Source organism: Phalacrocorax carbo, chromosome 5 (genome assembly GCF_963921805.1).
Source record: "Phalacrocorax carbo chromosome 5, bPhaCar2.1, whole genome shotgun sequence".
Taxonomy (NCBI): Eukaryota; Metazoa; Chordata; class Aves; order Suliformes; family Phalacrocoracidae; genus Phalacrocorax; species Phalacrocorax carbo.
This window is the reverse complement of record NC_087517.1, coordinates 21,279,422-21,299,402: the sequence shown is the minus strand read 5'-3', so window position 1 is coordinate 21,299,402 and position 19,981 is coordinate 21,279,422. Positions and strand designations below refer to the sequence as shown.

General features: G+C 40.1%; 1 protein-coding gene across 1 annotated transcript in view; it reads right to left on the bottom strand.

Moving 5' to 3' along the window:
* Positions 1-19,711, bottom strand: part of LOC104053877 (sodium channel protein type 2 subunit alpha) — a 77,696-nt gene extending 57,985 nt beyond the window's left edge. The window contains exon 1 of the mRNA XM_064451498.1: positions 19,439-19,711. The gene's annotated coding sequence lies outside the window, so the exon portion shown is untranslated. The remainder of the gene's footprint in view (positions 1-19,438) is intronic.
* Positions 19,712-19,981: the final 270 nt, after the last annotated feature.

Sequence of the window (19,981 nt, the reverse complement as noted above, 5' to 3'; positions counted from 1 at the left end):
CGGTCTGTAGCAAACTGCTGCTGGAAGCTCCACTGACTAGTAGCAGCAGAAGGGTTAATTAGGAAAATGAAAGTGGTCGTGCTGCAGAATCCTGTGAGGTTTTATTGTCAATGACAGTTAAAAAAAAAAAGGCACAATCCTGTTTTAATACTGCAGGAAAGAATTAAAATTTTGTTACCAGTGAAGAATCTTGCACTTATGTGGGTTTGGAATGGCACCAAGGAAGCCTGCAGCTAAAATTCCATCATGTCTTTTTCCATTTTTTATATTTTTTTTTAATTTTTTTATTTTTTTTTTAAATTCTCCTTCTAAGACCACACCTAACTTCCTGCTGAAGGATCCTGGTTATTGAAGTAAAATCTGGCATTTCCTGTGCAAGCCTACGAAGTGCTATAACTCTTATTGCCACTAGATGGTACTGATATATATCCATAAATTCTTGTCAGATATGGTAAAGAATTTTTGCATGCTCAAACACTTGCTTAAACTGAGACTCTGGGACTAAAATACACGATTTTATATAACCAGCCAGGTCTCAGGATTCTCAAAATTTCTTTTGAATATATAGCAGCTACTGCTGATGAGACCATAGCTGTCGAAACTGTGAAGGTGACACAGAAAGAAAGTAGGAGGGATAGCAAAGTAAGAGAAATAGAAAAATGGAGGTTGCACAGGCAGCGTACAACCAAAGCAGTTGCTGAGACTGGATTACTGGCAGTGTGGATTATTTTAAACTATGGCTTCTATTAGTGTTCTAAATAAATTTATACAATGTATTTGACGTGTATTCTTTCTAAATCCAGGAAAGACAGCAATGAGAGGGAAGGATGGCAGTTTTCAGTGCTTACTGTACTAGATGATCAGGAGCACTCTAAGCCCCTCCTATGTGGCAAATCATCATCTTCAGGCACCACTCCACCTAAATGCCATCCTAATTCTCTTCACTCTCCTGCTTTCTCTGTATTTTCTATGCTTACTGATTTTCAGACTTCTTTTACCGCTGCACTAACATCACCCTCTTTCCCCACCACTGACCTTCTGCCCTTCCCTCCTACTCCCACACTTAGCCAAATCTCTTTCAAACTTTTCAAGCAACACATTCCTGGGTTTATAGATTCAGACCTTCAGGCAGTCATTTACTTCTGACCTTCTGCCATCTCCTTTCCTTCAGCTGCAAAGAGGACTAAAGGAGCTGCGAAAAGTAATAAAAAGCAAAGGGTCACTCTAAAGCGAGAAAGGTTGGAGAAGGAAAGAATACAGTAGCTGAAGAAATACCACTGTGGAATGAGGAGAGGGACAAGTATTGGTGATTTAGTTCTTTGGTAACTGTGGTGACAGAATGAACAGTTCGACTGGACCAAAACAGTGGGTTTGAATTTTTCAGCAACTAAGAAAAAATGCATCAAATGAGAAATATTATTTAACCACATCAGAAGTATTGATTTTGTTTTGAATCATGTAAACATTACACAATGTTTTAAAATAATGTTAAAAGCCTTTTTAGAAAATCTTTTATCAGGTTTTCTGATTTCACAAATAATTCAATGAAATCAATAGAAATTTTGCAAACAATTCCATGTAACAATGTTTTTGTTGTTGTTAAAAAGCTTTGGATTAAAACTTCTGGCTGGCTTTAATTAGGACTGTGGTTTACTTGGAGCTGCTCTGCAGTCTCAAAATAAGAGGATTATGAGACAACACAGATTCATAGAAGGGGTAAAGGAGCTTCTAACTACGAAAGTATTTTGATTATCTGTGTGGATATGTACATATGTGTTTATGCAGCTTCTTATGAAAGTTACAATAAACCAAATACCTGAAAAGCTGGGCTAATTCACACAATATGGAAAAGGAGCTTCATTCTGCCATTCATAGTTTATTAAAGTGTCTGATTATTTATTTCATATTATATGGGTCTGAAATTATCTAAGATCTCAATTTGTTTTCCACGAGTGCTATACAATCTACGTGCATACTGTTAGGAAGGAGAGTGAAAAGTAAAGACAAAAAGAAGATAGCCAGTGGGACACTTAATCTCATTGCCTTAGATGCTTGGGTCTACGGTCTTACTAGGCTGTAAGGTGAAAAAACAAGTATTTTAGAGAGACAGAATAGGCAGGAAATGCAATGTGGTCTTTGCAGTCTGAAATAGAAATATACATACTTCTAAAGAGAGGATCCCAGTAGTGCATCTAGAGAAGCTAGTAACAATCCTTAAAAGATATTAAAATAATTAGATACTATATAGCTAGAGTAAATGTAACAGATAAAAATTAGTTGAGATATGAAGGGGAAATTATCATATCAAATAGTAAATATCAATCAAAAATCAATCCAACATAACCTACATTTAAAAACTATCATTCAAACATGTTAGAATTTACCTAAAATATAAACGCAGAATAACAGCAATTCTGGCAACAGTTAACTTCCAACTGATGTCTAATGTCCTCCCTACAGCCATGGGTACATTTTATGAATAATTTTCTCACCAGTGGTATCCACTTTCCCACTACTATGGCACATCTGAAAGCTTGAAGTGGACTTTGGTTTTTAATCATTAGGCAAAACACTCATGGCCCATATAAGGAATAGAGTTGAGGAAGTGTTCAGTGTCACATATAAAGAAACTCTACCTGAGGGTGAATGACTTTTGACAGGACAGGACAGAGCAGACAGAAACTTCTTAGTCTTTTCCTGGCTGCCTAGGAACCCTTCATCTACAGACAATCCTGATGAGTAAAATCAGAAGGAAAACAGATTACCAGCTTCTCCTCAGAAAACTGTAAAAATTAACTGACTTTGTTCAATGTTAAAGAGGAGCATTAAAATGCACAAGTGGCAACTTGCCATCATTCTGTGGTTCTGTGATCCTTTTACTCTCCAGCTTGTGTTCCTGTACTATATTACAATTGTCCCTAAGTGCATGACTTTTCATTTATAGGTCTGAATTTCATCTCATTCCACTAACACCAGTCACCAAGCTCATCTAGTCCTTTCTGCATAATAGCTTGCTCCTTCTTTGACAGTGCCTCCCAACTTTGTGATAGGAGCAAATTACATTGGCATATTTCCACTTTCTTTGCTGAAACAATTAATTAAATTTTAAATAAAATCTGTCCCAAAATTAAAATGGTGATGAGCAACTTTGAACAAAGTATAAGTTACTGTGGTCTTTGCTGTAGTTTGAAAAATATGTTAATACTACTCTAAGAACTTTAAGCTTAAAAAAAAGCCAAAGTTTATGTGCTAAAATTAAATAGTATTTTTTGCATGCAAAGAGCAAAGGGGGTAGAATAGGGAAAAGGAAGCTTTTTCTTCTCATAAATAGTATACATTTAATCAAATACACTGAATCTAAAGAAATTCTTGTCACCTCTTCTCTCCATGCTACTTAAAACACCCACTATACTACTAAATTATTCATGGAGATCTAGATGACTGAAAAACAGGTTTGCTACCTTTGCAGATAACATGAAACTGGAAGGGCTACAGGTGAACAGGAGGACAGTATTAGAATTTAAAATGTCCTGATGAATAACAAAATGGTCTCAAAAAAAAAGAAAAGGGGCAAGTACTTGGGATGTATAAGCTTATGAAATGACCTTTTACTCTTCTATTTGGAGCAGTATGCCCAACTTGGGTACTACATTTCAGGAAATATGGGGGCCACCTGGAAAGAATTCAGACCACAGCAATAAAAACAAAACTTATGAGAAAACATCCAAGGAATTGTGGGATTTATTTGAGTTCTTCCTGTCTTAATTTTACTTTGAAAAGATTGATGGAAGACACAATGACAGTCTTTATATGTCTAGAAAGCTTCTCCAAGGAGGAGGAAGAATTTGTTTTCTTTTTATCTGGCATATAGGCAAAGAGGATGTGGGGTTAAATTGCAGCAAGAGGGATTTGTTAGGAAAACCTTTTACCAGTGAAAATAGAGAATGAACACAGTAGACAGACCACAATAATTCAAGGGCTTTAAGAAAGGCTAGGCCTTGTACAAAGCAAGATCGGTGATGAGTGTGAGATTTGTAGCAAAACTGATCAAGATGAGTCAAGAAACTTGTAACAGGCTTTCACAGTTTTAGAGTCTTAGTAAGAGTAGGTTTCTCATTGTCTTGTGCTGCTCCAGCTGTTGTGTTTCTTCCCATGCCTCAAGGGAGCAAGAGCTCATTGTTTATATATAGAGAAGCAGAAAAGAAACGGGTTTTGATTTCAGTCACTGTTGGCTGAGAAAGTTCTTGGAGAGTCAGTGGGGTGCAGGATAGAAAAAAGTGACATCACATGCTAGAAAGTCCCAAGGACTTCTTTACAGAGAAAGAGACGAGAGTGCCTATGGAAGCATTGGTGTGGAATAGGAGAGATCTGCCCCCAGTTTCTCTTTAAGTCACCTCCCTCTCTTTCCAGTATTTTGCTTTTCCACTAGCCTGACAAAAAGAAATTAAAACAATCAAGTTTAAAAGAGCCATTTCATAGTCTGTTCTCTTACTCACAACTCACATCACTGCTAGTCCTACACATGGCTAAAATAAATGCTGGGAAAACCCTTGTCCTGCCTCCAAGGTCTATAGCCCTTCTGGATGTGTCAGCACCTAATGGCACTGCATGAAAGATTGTACAACATGTGATTGCCCTGTCTGTAGGTGGAAGCTTTACCGCTGGTGTAGTATCTCTGCTAAGATTTATGGTCTCACCACTGCACTGCTGACATCAGTAGACACAAAATAAAAATCAATTTTCCTGTGCTTGAGGTTTGTGTGTTTCATACTGTGCTGCACTGTATGTTCTGTAGTCAGAGCTCTGACAGAGGTCTCTTCATACAGTATCTATGTGCTGAATTGGGAGATTTGAACAGTAGGTGTTTCTATACAACAAATTTTTCCGAACGGCTCTTAGAAGAGCTATATAAAAATACAGCTTCCTACACATTGTCCAACATTTTAAATGGATGTATAGCTAGTAAGTCACCTTTGAAAATGCAGTTTCTGAAAATCTTAAGCCAATATGAGGTGGTGCTGTCAGAAGGGACCCACTCTTACCCTGGTCATTTCCCGCTCTGCTGGCTTGAGCGCTTCTGCAGCTCTGCATTGTAGCCAGATCAGCTTACTGGTCTGGCTGAAAACTAAGTGGCCAGATTTCAGATAGATCAAAGAGCTGATCCATCACACTACAGAAAAGAAGTTAAGAGGCTTAATATGTCTCCTCACATTTAACGTGCAGAGGACTAGCTGGCTATCTAGCGTCTTCCAAATTTTAGTGCTTCTCCTAATTGCAAAGCTCAATAGGGCTTAAGGTGCCAGAGTATGAATAAGTGGATCTTCAACGCTTGAATGCTGGAGCTGAACAGAGCTCTAACAATTGCACAGTCAACAAATATTAGCACAGATCCTGTACCTGGTGTAGAACCCAGTACAGGTAGGATAAAAAAGCAAAAAGGTTTATTAAAATGCCCAAACACTAGCAGATCTAGGGATCAAACTGGGCTAGCATTCCATTACAGCACGCTCAGGACTGCTCTTCCAAAACCAGCTGGTGACCAGGATCATCCTCTGCCTTTCAACTGGGACATAGTGATATCAGGACAGTATCAGGATCACCTAATGTGGAGACAGGTGTACGAAGGCCTCTGTTGGGAAAGTTTGGGAGTTCCTTCAAATCAATTTTCTCACCCTCTTTAAAATGGATTTGAGGGTACTGCCCATAGGGCTATGGCAAGATGTACTCCAAGGAAGTATGAAAAATACATTGGTGACAATCAGTTGATTGTTATCTTTACTTACTGTTAGCCAATAACTGACAATGACCTGCATTTGGTTATAGTTACATACTCCATTTTCCTCTTTCATCAGAAAAGGTCTCTGAACAATTGCTGTCAGTGAATGAACAAAAAAAAGCTATTTGTTTTCCCACATAAGAGGCTCTTAAGTCCTTCTTTCTAGCATGAGACAATTTGGTTTTTTCACTTGATAAAAATACTGTTCTTAATGTTTTTTTGTATACAGTGAAATAAGCTTTCAGCCAGACTCAGATGAGCTCTTCTGGTGTTCCATGGCCAGAGGAACAAACAAGGGCAATTCACACCCGAGAAAAATTCAAAACAACAGTTCAAGTTTCCCTTTACAGAAAAAGAAATACACTGGCAGTCCCCAAAACAAACAGCAAAGTGGGAAACAAAGTAATGGAGAAGAGCATTCACAAAATCCCTAATGAAGCTGGTTAAATGATTAAGGCCTTTCAGCCATCTAGCTGAGGTGGGCTTTTCAGCAAATCGCTCTGCCTTGATACCCATCGTGAGAAATGTATCCCCACAAGTACATTCTTGCATAAATAAGTGTCAGGCTCGAGATATATCCATTTTTAGTGTGTTTGTGTGGGGAGAGCGACTATACAATTCAAAGATGTAACGATAACAGAAGTGCCATATGTATGGGATGAGATAGATATTTCCAGATGCCTGAATAGGAGAATGTGCTGACTACTTCTGCTGTTAATAAAACATGCTGTGATTTCTTCCCTGACAAACCAGAACCCTGAGTTAAACATTCCCAGTATGGGCATTATGTAAAGACGTTTAGAATGAAATCTCCATTAATCTTAACTACAGCATGGCTACAGAAAGGTCAGTCACAAAAAATTTATACCCTTTTGGATAAAAGACACCAGGTAGATGGGAGATTTTAATATCTCCCTAACAACTACCCAACAATTTTGAACGAACAAAAATAAATCATGATTCTGAACCTGGCAGGTGATCATGGAAAATGCGTTTCTACTTTTACAGCCTCTTACTGACTTCTGTTGCAAACACAACCTATGAGCAAAACCGTGACTTCTTCAGTTATTGCTTGCGTTAAGCCCAGATCAGGCTCTGGCAGCGAAGCTGGGCCGAACTCCCCTCAAGTCAAGGACAAAGGGCCCAGGACCCCTCCACCTCACTCAGCTGCTCCAACCAGCTTCCACTTCGACCCCAAAACACGTCCCCCTGCCCCTTCCAAGCCCGCAGACCCAACCGGCAGCTCACCCGGGCGCTGCGGCGAGCCGAGGGAGAAGGCAGGGGGAAGACAGGGCGGAGCGGCGGACGCAGCGCCGAGCCCACCCGCGGTGCCGCCGCCCCAGTCCGCCCCCGGACGCCTTAGTGCGGCGGCCGAACCCCCGCCCTGGCCTCGCCGCGTCCCGTTGCTACACCGGGCTACAACAAGGGAAGACGGGCAGCCCGATGTCGCTCGAGGCGACACCACCCAGTCAAAAGCCGGCTGGGAGGCGGCCGGGGAGCTGCGGGGTTGTGAAGGGACGCGGCTCTGCAATGGCGGCGCCGAGGGGAGCGGGGGGGGAGGGTTGCCTAGCAACCGGCCCGGCGGCTGCGGCACCCGCGCTGCGGCCTGGCAGACAGCGCAGCGCAGGGGGAGCGCCGCCGCCGCCCGCGGGTTGCGGAGGCTCCCCGGTAAAACCTGCCGCAGGCAGATGATTTTTTCCAGAAGGAAAGCTTCCCCTGCCCGTCTAATCACGCGGGAGAAGCAGGAGGGGCGGAAAAGAGCAGTCATTGAGCGTAGGGTAGGTACCAGCGGGGCTACAGAGAGGCAGTCGTGGAAGGGCGGACACCCGCGGCGGCGGTGAGGTGAACCCGCCTTTCAGAGCCAAGAGCGGGGAGCAGCCGAGGCCCTGGGCTGGCCCCAGCCCGGAGCCCCCGTCAACGGGGTCCCCTCTGTCCCAGGAGCCGAGCAGGGATGGTGCCAAGTCCAGGCTTTACCACCAAGGCGGGAAGGAAGCAGGCATCATCATCATCCCTCCTTCTGTAAATTTACCATCCGTACTGGGATAGCCAGCCATGTTGCTTACTGTCTGCAGTCAGCCAGTTCCCATTCTTCATGTGGGGGTGGCTGGGTTTGGGTTTTTTTTTATTTAAATAAGAAATGGTGACTAAAACCATAGAAACAGACATGGAGAGTGGGGTGCTGGGACAGTTTTTACATCATCTCCGTTTTTAAAAGATGTCCTTATTTCAAGCTGTTGGTATGTTTTTAAGGAAAAAAAAAACCACACCAACACTTCCTCCACCACATGCCAAATAACCCTGAGTTTAGGTTTGGTATATGCAAGAGCATCAGGAAGTACATATCTGATTCGTAACTTTGCAAAATAAAGACAATCCAAATCTGAACAGAGTGTTCTCTAAATAGGCCTGCAATTGCAAAGATAATTTATTAGTAATAAACACAACTGCCTCTTAGGAACTTATTTCTAACACCAACACACAATAGATATGGAAAGCGTGAGGACCATCCCACATGGGGGAAACAATCATCTCCATGGATATCATATGAGAATTTTCCCCCAGGAACTGTGCTGCCGCTGACAGGCTCCCTGCAGCTGCACAGTACCAGCTGCCAAGGGGATCCTGCAGGAGTTAATGCAGCTTGAAAGAAGCATTAACTCCCTGGGTATCCATCCGTCTCCAAGGGCAGGATGCCACAGACTGTGTTTCCTCATCAGCACTACTCATGCCCCTACCTGCATGTCCTACTAGGCAGCTGCACTTGGAAACATACCAAGGTCTCCAGAGCAGATAGAAACAGCAGAAACACAACTAAAAAGCACAGCTCCTTTCCGCATGCATTGTCTCCCCCAGATTCCCTTTGCTACTGGAATGGAAGAGCTGGCTTTGTTGCAGGGAAGTGCCACTTCAAATGAGCCAGAAGCAAAGTGGTTTCAGCGATTCTGGAAATTAAGCCATAGATGAGGTGCCATATTTACTTTTAAATATTCTTTTAGTCTTATAATTGTTTATGGGTTAGCAGTTGTTACTATATCCTTAGGGACAGAGTGCAGATGGGTCCAAGCCAGCTACTAGTTACAGGTTGCCATGTTTCATGATAGTTACAGATGGGGCTGGTGGTACTGTTTATTACTGAGATGCCTGACCTGTCCCCCATCCCCTCTTCCCCTTCCTTTCCCTTGCTTGATTATGCCAAACTTCAAGCACTGGGACTAAAATTTCCCATTTTTGCCTCAGGCTGATTTTTGGAGGGAAGCTTCAGCTCAACTGATGCAACTATTTCCAAGAAAAAGCTGGATATGTATTTATCTAAAATTTTGTAGCTGCTAATTTTCAAAGCATGAATATGAAGTCTTACAGAACTTTTTGCAGGGCAGCATTTTGAATTTTGGACTTTTCTGTTGCAGTGATATTTATAATATTTGCTCAGACTTGAAAAATTTTGAAAAACTAGTTTGCATATATTGGGAAGGACAAACCAGAGGTTTAAAGGTGTGAATTCCAGAGATAATGCTTTTCAGTGTCCAGCTGAGGGGATTTTCCTGCAGCTGAAGTCTGTGTCTCTGTGGACAGTGCCAATGTAAGAGTGGGAATGCTTTAGTCTTTGGGGTCTTAATGATCCTATGCATTGGTTATTTAAAAAAAAAAAAAAAAAAAAACCACCACAACAACAAAAAGCCAAAACAAAAACCACAGAAGAAGTTACAGAAGGAAAAAGGGAGGTAGGAAAAAAGGGAGACATATCTGGGATCAAAGACTGGCAGCAGAAAAATCATCCAGGGAAGCGATAGGCAGAAGAACTGTCTTCATGGATAAAGAGATTGTCTCAAAATTAGTTGTAGAAGTCCTGGAGGCTGCTTGGAGAAACAAGAAAAGCTCAAAGGCTTTCTTATGACCAAGAAAATCATCTAGGTTGATCAGTTTGACCTCACCAGAGACCAGGCTGGGAAAAAGTGAAGGAAAAGGTAAAGGGGTAAGGGGGGGGGACAGTATAATGGGGCAAGCGGAGATAGGGCAAAGCAAAATGGCTTGGACTGAATGGACAAGAAAAGGAATAAAAAGCTGAGATAACTGAACTGGAGTTAATTGGAAGGATGGACAATAAGATCTGAAAATGAGTTTATAGAGATCTGTGAAGATGACAAGTTTAGAGGTCTGTGAAGTACGTGTAAATATACAGTCAATAACTCCTAATCGTTCATATGGGTATCACTATGGTCTCCCTAAAATTGTGTACAAATGCTCCCATAAAACACACCTATTACTGCAGGAAGAAGGACTCAAATGACAGCATATGCTAGAATTGAGATCTGCCTCACTTCTGGTCTATTTGTCAGTAGATACTATAATACACCACTCACTGTCTTCTGTAGCTCCCAATATGGACAAGCTCTTTAAAGCAGCGAGATTTGTTTTTGAGACTTCCTTGATTCATTGCTGCTGCACGTGGATTGGGAGAAGTGACTAGTGGGAAGGGGAAAAAGGATAATAACTACGGGGGCAAAAAGTAGTGTCCTTTGTGTAAGGTCTGTTTGCTGTCTTGGAGAAGTGGAATTTACCTCTCCCTTCTGTCTCGAGTAGGATTCACCTTCCCTGGCATCAGATGTCCGTATCTGTGGGCATCTGCATCTATGCCAATCTGAACTCTGTTCATATTCACTGGAGAAAAAAATGGGTCCTCTAAAGGGTTATTCTTCTGACCCATTTTAGATATCTACCTTAGGACAAGGCAAGTTGTGCCCTGCAAGTGCCTGTTTCTCTCCACTGACTGTAAAGGGAGAGAGATGAAGTGAATCCTACTCAGTACTCTGATATGATGGCAGGCAAGTCACTCTAATTGCTCTTTTCACAGGTGGCTACGTATCATGGGTCTGATTTCCAGAACGTAAAGACAGCCTTAATTCAGTGTCCCATAACTGACTGCTCAACTCCGCCACTTACAAACATACTTTTAATGCGATTCTTGAAGTGTGAAATATTTAGTGGTACTCCTACTCCTCTTTATTAAATATCAGCCACTTATTTTGCACCTGTTAACATTATTCCCACTTTACATTTTGAGAAACAGAACCACGTGTGGTTTTGGAAGCAGAATGACATATGAAAATGTATGTGGTTTGCATAAGATACACATTAACAGAGGCAGGGTGAGAACTTAATATTCCTGTTTAGTACTTAGCGCATATATTACCGTAATTTTAATAGTTATGATTTATTACAGTTCTGCCAACTGTCCAAAACATCGCACTACAGGCATCTCTACAGTTGAGCAAGGACGTCTTACATGAAGATGTCACCAGTGTGAGGCACATAAGGCTGGATGTATATTCAAAATTTGGCAACCAAAAAGGAAAAATTAAACAAAACAGCATGAAATTAGATCCCACGATGAATCATATGGTTGGTGACTTGTGCAGAACACAGCCAAGTGGGTACATAGCATTTCCCAAACCATTGTACAGGAATCATTAGAAAACTTAAGAGCTACAGCTTCGTCCCGCCCTGCCTCCCGTGCAAAGGAAGACAAGAAGCATCACCACTACTCCCTGGTGACGTGACCAGCATGTTCGTTTCTCTGGGTAATGAAAAGCTCAGTCAGATATACAACATTAGGAAGCATTAAACAACTCTGTATTAAATTCAGAAGATTTTTTTTATCTGAAAGGAAACTGAATAGTTAATTGGCCCACTATTAAATAGAAATGCCATTTAAAAAAACCAACCTGAAACAGCTTGCCAGGCCCAGTTTCTGCTTGCCTTTTATAGTGTCCTGATAACCTAACTCATCTCAAGGCATTAATTGAGAATATTCTGAACACTATAAAGATATCTTTATGGATCAAATTATCCTGAGGGACAAAGTGTATGTGGCAGACATATACAGGTAAGTAAGAGCAGAAAGGTAATATCACTATTCCATCAAGAAACTTGAAAGGCCTGAGGGAGCAACAAAGATTCATAAATGTAGGATCAGAGGAGATCATTACCAGTGTTTATTCTGGCTTTATGCACAGTATGGCTTATAGCAGTCCCCTGATTTAGCATGAGCATCAGTGGGAACACACCTTTTCAGAATGCCAAATTCATAAGAATCCCTTAGTAAGTTACCTGATGGCAAAGTATTACTGTGATAAAAGGGGTGCCTTGTTTTATACTTGGACATCATTGGGTAGCAATGTTAAGAAAACTTCTGTGCCATTTCTTTTAAGCGTGAGAATGTGCCAGCAATTGAAAGCTGAACAGTTACGCCATATATCTGCCCAAACTAATCTATTTAAGCTCCTGAATTTTTTCATAAGAGGGGAAAAACTTATTAAACCACAAAGAACCAACAGCTGTAAAGTTCAGCCACTGTCTTTGAAAAAGTAGATTCAGTTTCAAGGTAGTTTAAAAAAAAAAAAAAAAGAGTAGGCTTGTTCATTACAGTATCACTTTATAACTATGAGGAAAAGAAGGATTGCTCAGGATCATCTACAAAAGTCTAGGCTAAAATACAGCTGCAGCCCATTATAGCTGGGTGATTTAGAACTGAGACTTTTTCAGTGGAGTTTGACTATTTATTCCAGTTTGGATTAATTTCCTAACTGTAAATTTTCTTTGAGCATATTCCATTTGTATTTGTTGGCACATGTGAATAAAGCAAGGGAGCAGATGTTGAAAACCTCCTCAGGAGAGTTTTTCCTTTCCCACTATGTTTGAGCCAGCAAAACAGGTTCTGATTAGAGCGAATACAAGAGCTCCCCAAAGAGTTCTCACAAGTGTTCCTTGCTCACGCTATCACCTGCGACCTGGAGCTGTACCACTGCGAGGAGATCTTCCCACTGGAGCCATGTACCCCACACTGCTCACCTCCATACAGAAACATGGATGCAAATATTAAAATGTGTTTTTACAATGGATTCTAGTATGAACTGAATTTGCGTACCCTCCTAAAATTTCTCTTCCCCCTTCCCCCCACATTCGATTTCCCCCATCAATCTCTCTTCTCTAGGTTCCCAGGGGATATTTCCTTATCATAGTTTCAGAGCTGTTTGCCCATCTTCACAGCATTTATACCAGCTTACTCAATTTCTGCATCATATCCATCATCTTTCTCAGTAAGGACAGATTATTCTGAGAATGTGTGAATCCTTAAACTAATTTGGCAGTGAGGTCAATACTGAGAAAAGCAATATAACCCCTTTCCCAGCAATGGAGAATGCTTCTGGGTTCCCAGCCTCTGCCGCTCCACAGAGCAAGATATCAGCATGAGTAATAGCACCCAAGTAACCTATATAATATTGAAGGTCATCATCTTCATACCCCGAGGCTTACATTCAAATGTAATAGTTGGTTTTTTTTTTTTCCCTGAAGGGTACTGGTGGAGTAGAGTAACAGATTTCTCTGTGTGAAGGCTAACCTTCCTTCAGCTTGGCTTAAAGGGCCAAAGCTTTGCTTCAGATCAAAGATCGTGTAATTCATAAAAACTACAGCTGGCAAAAGCGCAAATATCTTTTTACAGTCACAAATGTTTTAAAGGCTGTGGAGTGCTTTAAATGTTAACTAACTGAAAATATTGTAAATAATTTGAAACAATAACTCTTGAAAATGTTCTGACTGTTGCATGTGTTTAGCCAACAAAACTACAAAGCAAACTGTTTGCAAGATGTAAAATATTCTAATGAAAAGTGACCCTCAAAAATGCGACCCAGTTACACTTAGAGTCTATTGCTTCCTAAATCAAATTTATTTCCTTAATAACTCTAAGATTTGCATCTTACCATTGCTTCTGACAGTAAAATTGGGCACTTTCCATTTTGTCTATTAGAATTTTCCAGAAGGCAAATTAAAATAAAATGTTAGCTCATCCTGCAACCTGGTATTTTCACAACATATTCTCATTGCTTCACTAGGAGAATTTTTCAGTAGTATTATCATGGTACCTAGGAGATTGTCTATCGTCAGCACTTTTGTGGTACTTCCCGTTCTACAAAATGGAAACCTGCCTCTGCACTGCAGAATCTAACCTGTGCAAATGCATTTGCCATCAGGATGTTTGTGCAGCCATCACTGAAGTCTCAATCTCAGGTTAACGCAACTACAGATGGAAGATTTTTTCATTCTGCCCGGTATCAGTCCTTAGCTTTCAGTTTCCATGGTTTCATTATTGACTCTCAGTAAAGAGAAAACATATGGAGCTCACACACTCTACAAATACACCTGTTATACTCTTGTGATATGACCTTGCATGCCACAGTCCCAGTTAGAATAACCTCTCCAGAGACTTCCAGTGGGGAAAACTGATCTAACAAAGCTTGCCTTGTGGCCCAAGAGGTACCAAATGCAAACCAGTGGAAAATCCTACAAATATTTACTAATAAACAAAATACGAGTATACTTAGAGATAGGCTGTCAAATTTCAAATATCCTGGGCCGAGTTCTCATTTCATAATAGTTGTGGTTGTATAGAAATTTGCTGTACGCTTCCTTATAAGCACATGGTCTGCTTCGATACTCAGGTGCTACTTCAGCCTTCTTTTGTCAGCACCTGTTTATGGAATTTATTTTTAAACAGCAAATGCAGACCACAGGAGTTCAGACCACCTCGTCAAGGAAAAGGACACTTCTTTCTGACCTTGCTCTGTCAGGATGCAGTTTGTGATGCATTAAACTCCTGCCACTATTCTTCTGGAGATCAGAAACTCAATTTTTTCCTGCATTCATCTGATTCCATTTTGTATGCATATGTGGAAACTGGCTTCTAATGTATCTGTGATCACACCAAGACAAACAGGTGAGTCTAGAACTTGGTGTATTGCTTTAGAGAACTTGAGTCAGTCTCCTAATTTCAGAGTTTGTAATTTACTTTATCATCAAACAAAACTACACTGAGGTCACATTCTCCTGAGGATTTTTGCAGTTACACTGAGGGTGAGACATGGTGGGGATGGTATAGGAAAAAAAAAAAAACATTTAAATGACACCCATTCAAACAGGAAGACTGTTTCTGTCCCACTCTGAATGCCTGCTGGTAATAATTTAACTAAAGCAAAATTTGCACTGCTGTCGGAGGAATGACAGCAGTATATATGGAAAAATAAGAGGTTTAATTTAGTTAGCTTGGTACCAGTGGCTGGAAAGCTATGGAGTGATAGGCTGGCAGGCCAAAGGAGTAGCCAAAATAATCAAGTGGGTTTGTAACTAAAGCACATACACTGTCTTTGAAACCGAACGACTAAGCCGAGATGGCTAACCTACTGCAGTCATGCCTTTTACCGCAGGGTTGAATGGTACCCAATTTTTTTGGCCGGAGTGGGTCATCTGACATCTTCTAAATGTACTCAAGAGTTGTACAACTCCATTTAAGCAGTACCATATGGCATAAAATTCAGGCATCTCCTGTCCTATGACAGGTCCATGTTAGACCACGAGAAGACTGCTTGCTGTATGTTCAAAACCTGGACATCCATCATCCTAAAATGCATTGTCTGCTAATGTTAGGTTATCAGTTTGTCCAAGTAAGGTAACTAAACACTGCATAGAGCAATCATTATTATATCGAATGTGATCCTCTTTTTTGATGGTGGAAGTCTGTATTTTCACCACATAATGGGACGTACCTGTGAGGATCTCTGGAAAGATGATGAGTGTGAACTGGCTGGCATTAGCTGGTCAAAAGAAGAATTAATCTGGCCAAAATCAGATTCTGACCATTTTAAGGAAAGCTGAGCTAAGAATCAAGAAGCAACTACAATTACAATTACAAAAAAAAACCAAGAAAACTTCATATAGAAACAATCACTGAACTTCAGATAGGGACACCTAAAAAATAAGTATTGCTGATTTTTTTAAAAAAACTTTTTTCTATATAGCATGAATGGAGCTGCCAGTTTTGTTTGCTTAATAGTTCCCATCATAAGAATCTCTTTCCAGTGCTTTCATCTTTGCTAAACCTTAATTGTTGAGACTGAATGTTTGTGGTGTTGGTGTTATCCTCATTTCTTTCTCTAATGACACTATAAATAGTGAGATACTTCTTTCAATGAAGTTAGAAAGAAAAGCTTAACTTGACAATGCGTCCTCATGATACTTCTTATTTCTTTCAGCTTTAACGCTTATAAAAACAAAAACTGCACCATTTAATAGAAGTAGTACATTTGCGGTCTGCTTGTTGGGAAAGGTTTGAAAGTGTTATTTCACTAATATACAAGTTTAAAATCGAAAAGGAAAGAACAATTAATCTATGTGGTTGGGTTTTTTAAAAGGAAGATTAAAAACTATTTTTGTGATTATTTAATGGGTATGTTGATAATACTGCAGCATTAAAATGTATTTCCAGCCCTAGTTTCTGAGAACTTTTGCTACAATCTTTTTACTTTAAATTTTGTCAAGTAGGCTGTTCAGGCAGTATAAGAGTTTGCGTTTTGTTGCTCCTGTTTAAGTTTATTGAAATCTGGCCATTCAGCATTTCTCTAAAATAATTTCTAAATATGCTCAGAAAAAGCTTCTTAGCGGCTTGTAATAAATACTTCCAGAGCTGCCACGAGTTGAGTGTTTCTGTCTAGCATTTACAGCCCCTTCAGTGCAATTGAAAAAGGTAGCTGCTGAGGCATCAAATGTTGAAACCAGGAGCAGAAGCAAAGCCTTTCTTCTGGTCCCAAACCAGTAAGAGGGAGAAAGAGGAAGCAGCCTCATTTAAATTGGAGATAAGGGTAGAAAAAGGAACAGTAGTAGGTTCAGGAGCAAAAGTAAGAGAGGTAAAGTTGCAAGCTGGGAAACAACAGGAATTTAAACTGAATAACATGAATATAGTTATTCAGTGTTACTTTAAATTGTCCTCTTTCAGTATTTTGGTCCAAAACCTTCTTTACTGCATATCTTCCCAAACATTCAGTGATTACAGAATTAATTCCTCCTTAGCTTTTTTAATTATTCTTATCATTATGGTATTTAGTGATTCACAACATCATTTGCCTCCCCTCATCAACACCTCTTTAAAATCAAGTACATTATTTGTTTTTCTAAGAAAATAAGAACAGGAGATTCAGGTCACCATTGGCAGAACTGTCTTTTAAGCCAGCATTTCGCAGACTGGTAGGTGTCAGCGAGAGGAGAGGAGGGACAAGAAATGATTTTTTCGAGTGGCTTCAGGAAGCCTCTAGAAAGGAGGCCTCCGAGCTCCCCGACGCCCACTCAGGCAAGCTAGGGCTGAGGGCAAAGAGAGGATATGGGGGGCTCATATGGTGAGAGGCTGCTCCCAATCTGGGGGAGTACAACACCAGGGTCTGCTGCTGCAAAGGATCCACCTTGTCCTCTGGAGAAGGTGTGAGTGTGTGCATGTCTTTAAAACAATGGAAGCAACACAGTAAAAACCTCACTTGTTACTTTTGTGCTCCATCCAAGGGCTGGACGCATAAGGAGGGATTATGGTTGCATTCGTTGGTGCCCAGCACCATCCAAGCAGATAGGCTATCTTAGATTTCAGTGTCCTCTCTGTCCCTTGCGGGGAGAGTTTAGGGGCTACTCAAGGGTAGAGCAGGGCTGCAGGTAGTGACCCAGCAAATCCAGTCATCAAGGTCTGTGATGAAGAACTTGAGCAAGCAGCGCTGGCAGCATAACTGCTGCTGGGCTCTTGCTCTGGCTGCAGAGTGGGTCTGCTGGTCTCTACTGTGGAGATCCGATGCATATATGTGTACAGAGTACATTTCAATTAGAGTAATTCAGATGAGCAAGAATAACAAGAAGGCGTAAGGATCCCCTAAAATTAAGTTGCACAAAAGGCAGGGAAGGTGAGCTTTCTTTTAGGGTCAACTATCTCATCAAGTCCTCCAGAAACATCCCACTTTAGCTATTCTGCTGAAAGGTAATGGGATCATGCTTTGATATGATATGGCTATTTATGTGTTTGTATTTCCCAAAGATTAATGCTCACAATTAGTGTACTTAAAATCTGTAAGAATTCAACTTCAGTGTTTTCCTTTAAGGCTTGTAAAAACTCAGTGGATTTTCTTTTCATATTTTAAAGGTAAGAGTAAATCTATAGCCTGTCTTTGAATCTATATGCTAGTTTGGCCTACTAACTGCATTTTATGAACATTGCAAAATCTCTGCAATTAAAAAAAAGTTATTCTCTCCCTAAACATTGGTGCAGTTTAAAAATGAAGAGAACAGAGCCAGATACTTATCCACTTGCCTAATGTTAAGAATGTGAGTCATCCCATTGACATGCCTGTTTGTTGTTGAATTGGGGCCTACAGAAATAAGAGAGCATCATTTATTGAATGTATTTTTCACTGGAGGAAACTGCAGGTCAGTTGGACACAATTATTCATCTTTTCTCCAGATCCGTTCAAGAACAGATGATCCTTTACCATCTATTGAAGGCACTACAATGGCTGAGCCATACCCATATATATATTGTAAACATTGATCAGAAAAATACATCTAAGCAGGCAACATGCATAGATGGCAAGAATGTATGTGAACCTTCTTAACGTTTCACATATATCTAAAGAATCATCTAAAGCCAAGGCAGCATCTAGCATTCAAATCCCAACAGGCAATGTTCTGTTACTTCACTAATCATTGCTAAAAAAAAAGTTTACCATACACAGGTGTGTGAAAATTTTGATTCAGTGCTTTCCTATTTACCACCTTAAAATAGAAGCAAAATGCATTTAAATTAATCACACATTCTTTTTTCTCACATATTGGCTACCGAGCCCTTTCTCTGCTCTGTGACTGTGTAAGTCAATGCATTTCTATGTTGTTTTGCCTCACTAAATAAATCATTGCTGTAATTAAGGGAAGGTAAGAAAAAACCCAGAAGATTTGAAAAAAAGAGTCAGGGGGTGCTGTATGAGCTTCCCACCTCCTGAGTCATTCTGCTGTCTCTCCCTGTGTGTATCATGCATCTTAAAAAAAAATGATGAAAAGAATAGTTTTCTTTCTCATGCAATATGGAATGAGGTTTTTACAATAAAAAGTCATTCTTTTCTATGTATATATAAAAATTCACAGAACACATATGTTTCATATGATATTTGCAGTAGTGCAAAACCATGTTTAGTCACAGACAAGCCCTCCATTCTGCCTTCCATCCGGGAGAGGCTGTTTTGGGAGATGAGGGAAGGGAGAATCCTCTAAATCTCCTATACCTCACAGGAAAAAAATGGTGAATTTGGGAAGTAAAGAAAGCTTCTGACTGAAGATGCTATAAAGAAGCAACAGTACATTTTTACATTTAAACTGGGCAATGTCAGGGATGTATTAATATGCTTTAAAATACCCTCCAATTTGTATTCTGGATACAGCACCAATATAACCTCCAGTAGAAAAAGAAAACACTTGTGGATGACCACTTCAAAACAGCAGCAACAAATCACCACAATTAGGATAAAAATACAAACTTAAAAGTAATTGTTATTATAAACATACAATCTTTAAAAACCCATAGGACCAGAGAACTCAAAAGAACATTTTTTTATTATTATTATTGTGCTAAGATCTAATGTAATACTATGAAAAATCCATGCAGTGGCAAAGATGGCTATTATTTCCTCTCCTCTTGCTCTATTAATATTAATTGAAAACTAGGTGTGGCACCACAAGAGAAGACTCTTGGTACAAAACAACTGGAATTTGTTGCCTAGAGCATTTTAATTAAATATCATGTTGTCTTACCTGATTGAAAGGGAATTACAAATCATGGCATAAGAAATATCCATACACTTGTAGATGATGAGGCTCCTTCTACTGCAGGTTCAGATTCCAGGGCAAAGAAGCTTGTAAACTCTTAATTTTACTGAAATGAAACAGGAAAGAAATGAAGAAAGAACCTCCACATCAAAGCAACAAAGGAACCTCTGCAGTATTCTGTAGTCTCTTCGCCCGCTTCCTGTTCCGAGATTCACTCTTTGAATTCCAGCATCGATAAGAAAATTGGTTGTGGGGGGAAAGAAAGAGGAGGGGGAGAAAGAGATGAGGGGGAGGAAACAAGGAGGCAGCATATTACGTGCTAGCTCCACCTACTGGCAAGGAAATGAGCTCAGCTGGATTCTTAACACCCTATCAAAACAACTGTATTTTAGTTTTAAATCGCATATTAGCCGTTGATTGTACAGCTTTAAAATACAGCAAATAGGTTAGGACTAATAAATGCTTACATAATTTTTAAAACGGGTTTGAGATTTAAACTGCATAACGTTTTATTTTATTAATGAAGTA